Source organism: Capricornis sumatraensis, chromosome 18, assembly GCF_032405125.1.
Source record: "Capricornis sumatraensis isolate serow.1 chromosome 18, serow.2, whole genome shotgun sequence".
Classification (NCBI taxonomy): Eukaryota; Metazoa; Chordata; class Mammalia; order Artiodactyla; family Bovidae; genus Capricornis; species Capricornis sumatraensis.
The window spans coordinates 13,259,880-13,264,453 of NC_091086.1; positions in this window are offsets into that span (position 1 = coordinate 13,259,880).

Here is a 4,574-nt window from a genome sequence, read left to right on the forward strand (position 1 = left end):
GTGAAGCAAACTCTAAGGATGGCGGGCTAGAAAGATAGAAAAAACTGTGTCTCTGATGTCACCATTTAGGTGCTGAATCAAGCATCTGTAAAGCCCACTCTGTATTTGTTAAACCTTGAGTTAGGTTTGCTGTTACTTGCAGACCAATGCACCTTAGTACAGCATGACTGCCCCAGAGCAAAACAACATGTGACGCACGGCACCATTTAAATGGAAAACTCTCAGTTCCATCAGAGAGATATAGGTTAATCTGGCTGAGTTTTTATTAGATATCTTATAGGCAGGAACTGGAAAATAATGTCACTATTCTATGATATATATAACTCATAGCTACTGCATATAATCAGGCTTGGCCAACTGTTTGCAGGGACAATACACTCTCTTGTCTGTATAGAGCTGGTCATTCTCCATCATCCAGAGGCAGGATAGTCAATGTAACTGCACTGAAAAGTTACTATATTGAGTCCCCAAAATAATTTATCTTTTCTCAGTTCTTAAGAGGAAGGGAGAGACAGTGACAGTGTGTTAATTGCTCAGTCGTGGCCAACGTTTTGCAGCCCCATGGACTACAGCCCACCAGGCTCCTCTGTCTAGGGAAGTCTCCAGGCAAATTATTGGAGTGAGTATCCATTTCCTTCTCCAGGGGATCTTCTTGACTCAGGGATGGAACCCAAGTCTTCCACATTTCAGGCAGATTTTTTACTATCTGAGCCACCCAGGGAAGTGAAACTAATGTTTATTGAATGACCACAAAGCACCTACTCAGTACTAGAATCGTTAGATACACTTTCAATTAATCTGACAACACTGCATAAATTTCGTCTATTCTTTTTAAAATTTTTAAATTAATTTTTATTTGGTTATTTGTTTCTTTTTGACTGTGCTGGGTCTCTGTTGCTGTGCACAGGCTTTCTCTAGTTGCGGTGTACAAGCTTCTCATTACAGGGGCTTCTCTTACTCTAGTGCGGACTTCGTAGTTGTGGTCCATGGACTAATTGCTTCACGGCATGTGGAATCTTCCCAGACCAGGAATCGAACCCATGTCCCCTACATTGGCAGGTAGATTCTTAACCACAGGACCACCAGGAAAGTCCCATTTCTTCTTTTCTGCTGATGAGGGAGCTGAGAGTGATATCACACACACTGGTGGCTGCTGTCATTTATCAGACCTTCTTTGTTCTTTCAGAAGTTGTTGCTCTGTTTTAGGACATGGCTAGCCCAAACTGGTTTACTCTGGTTAGCATTTCCAAGATCTGAGGTAGAGCAAGAGAATTCTACCCTACCAATGGCCAGGGTAACCTGAGTCTTCTGGAATAAAAATCATTAAAGTTCAGAAATCATGTCCAGGTGTCTTAACCCTCCAGCTGTCATGGGCTGCCTTTCCCAAACTGGATGTTGGAGGCTCAGAAATGTTACCTTTTCCAAACTGCCTACCTCTATAGAGGCAGGTTCAACCAAGAGGGGTTCGAACCTTGGTCTCTTATTCTAGTGCCAAATCCCCCACCAAAAAGTCCCTTTCTCCCTTCTGAAAGGTAGTAATAGAGCACTTGGGCCGAATTCACCCCGAGGAGGCAATCAGGCACGTGCACAGCAGGCCACCCTGCCGTCTAGAGCAGAGTAAACACGATGTGCTAGTCCAAGGCATTTTAGGTCCTCAGGGAGGGTCCCAGAGAGCAAGGGGCAAGCTGCTAATTGCTTGTTTGTTCAGGAGAAATGTTATCTCAGTAGACTAATGTCAGGCCTTTCTGATGTTACAAAATGCAAACTATGTTGTGCAACCTGCTTGCCATTTTGCCTTTGCATCAGGAAGCTGACAGCTAAATATATTGCATGAGTATTATAAAGCAGTTTGGCTCAGGTACAGAAAGCATTTACTCGGCTTCCTTCCTGCGATGATCCCAATCTATTTATTTATTTTAATGTTTACTGAGGGCCTGCCTGGGCAAATTGTTGTGCTAGGTCTAGGATGCGTCTCAGATGGGTTCTCTGTGGGTTGTGTGCATGTGGTTGTTGATGTTTTCTTGTTTATTTTCTATTGTGGGGGGGATCTTTAGATCTTTGGGTTTTGGGGTTTTTTTTTACAATTCATATAGACCTATAAGGAAAAGTTCAAACAAGGCGGTCCAGTGGTTAAGACTCCGTGCTTCCACAGTAGGGGGCATGAGCTCAATCCTTTGTTAGGGAACTAAGGTTCTATGTGCCTCACAGCACAGCCAAACTAAGATTAAAAAAAAAAAAAAAAAACTCAAACAGCTTTAAAGAATAGTTATGAGTAAATTTTTCTCCCACCTCTGTGCCCCAGTCACCCAATCCCCCTCCCCAGAGGAGCATGACCAGTTCCAAGTTTGTTTGTGCATATACAAATCTGTGTATATCCTACGTACACACCCACAGGGACACACATTATACACTGTCGCCCTAGATGGTGCTGTCTTTGAATAACTACAACATAATTTATTTAACCTGTCCCCTATTAATGGGCATTTAGAGAGTTCCCATGTTTGTCTCAACACAGAATCCTACAATCAATATTCTTGTATTGCCTTTGCTCATGGTTGAAAGTTTAAGTAAGGGATACATTCCTAGAATTGCTGGGTCAAAGGACAAGTCCATTTTAATTTTCACAACTAAAAACCAAAGGCTTTCCTAAGAGATGGTACACATGTTTTTGTTCTTCAAAGAGCATGCCTGTTTCCCCACACACCCACCCACACAGAGTATCATCGGGCTTCAAATCTCTACCCATCTAATCAGTGCAGAGGCTATCTCCTGTGGTTTCCATTGCATTTTTGTCATTATAAGATGGAGCAGCAGACAGCCTCTTTAAAGTCTCCTCTTGCCCTAGGTTTTCATCTTAAAATAGCCTAAATCCTCTTAGAAGTAGGTAGGGTCAGATCTTAAATCTGTTTGGATTTACGTAATGGGTCAATGAAAGGGATACGAAAGCAAGTCCAAATGGAGGATTGCAGGATGTCAGAGGCTCCTCCCACAGGGCCCCAGACCATCCCTGATCCTTTGCCCTTTGTGAGGCGTGTCCAGGGCTGCTGCTGCCCCATGCATCCATCCCATGCCCCGGGCCGCACCCCATTCTGAACAGTCAGGCCTCAGGACCTCCTCTGACCCCAACACTCATGGATCGGACTGAGTGGCGTCCCAGGGCCTGAGGCGCCCACATCACCCCTCCTGAATGTGGTACTGGAGTGGATCTTCCCAGCGTTCCCTGATCATGTCTAACAACGTGGCCTCTCCACTGTGAGGGTTCGTGGGCCTGAGTTGCCAAGAACAGCAGCCCTTCACTTTGTCTATTTTTCTAATCTCAACATGCTTTCTTGTTTGCTATTTAATTCAACCCTTTGCAGCCAGTCAACAAGGTACAGATTATTTGCACACTCTACAGATAAGGAAACTGAAGCCCAGAGAGGCTTGGCAACTTACCAAAGGTCAACAGCCAGCAAGTGAGAGACCTAAGTTCACACTGGGGCCTATTTGACTCCTGGACCTATGGCTGAGGGTCAGTCCAGGAAGCCAGCTTAGGCTCAGGTGCTGGAGCCTTCTTGGGCCACATGGGAAAGTCTGATCAAGGCAAGGCCTAAATCTTCCCCTAGCCCAGGTCTTTCCACACCCAGTGCATCCCTGAACATTTACAGCCCCCTGGAAAATAGAAATTTATACCTCCATGTTAATGACACATAAAGCTACATTAGGTGTCCAGGCCGATCCGACTCCAAATCCATTGCTCCCTCTCCGCTCTTCCCCCCTCCCACCCTAGGAAAGCAAGGAGTGTCCCCCGCAACTGATAGTCCATTCCTACCACGTGTGTGCTATGTGAACACAGCCCATGTTGCCTCTCTTCCCAAGAGAAAGGGGTCTCCTGAGAGGCTCCAGTGTTATCTGGGCAGAGAAAGTGAGTTTGAAGACCTCACACTCCATCTGGACTTTATCAGCTCCTTTCCTGGGTAGGATTACAGTAAACGATTATCTGTAGATCTGGAGCCAGCAGGGACTTTGAAGGCCCCAACTGCCAAGGGGGCTGTGAGCAGGGGGGAGGGCCTAGAGAAGATGAAAAAGCAGCCCCGGCATCTTATCTTTCTCCTGAAATCAAACAGGCTGGGCCTGCGCATGGAGGGAGGGAGTGACCCTGTCCGCCAGGCAGACTGTCCCCAGTGCTCCCTGGCCACCAAGGATGGAGAGGCCCGAGTGAAGGACCTTGGCTGTCTTCTCTTCTTCTCTCTCTTCATTTCCCTTATTCATTCACTCATTCGTTCATTCACTTGTGACCTTTAGCCCATCAGTCATAATAGCTGACATGCATGGAGCTCTCACTCAGAGCCAAAGGCTTCGCCTATATCCTCTCATTTTATCCTTACAGTGACTCTCAGGGAGAGATGTCCAAATTAGCCCCATTTTACAGATGAGGAAACTGAGGTCCCAAAAATTTAAGTAGGATCCCACAGCTAGGCAGTGGCAAAGTTTGGATTATCTTAAAATTTCCTGCACTCTTTCTTCATTTTTTCCCCTATCCCTATAGAAGTCACTCATTTATTCATTCAGTTTTGATCTCATTAACTTGTTCA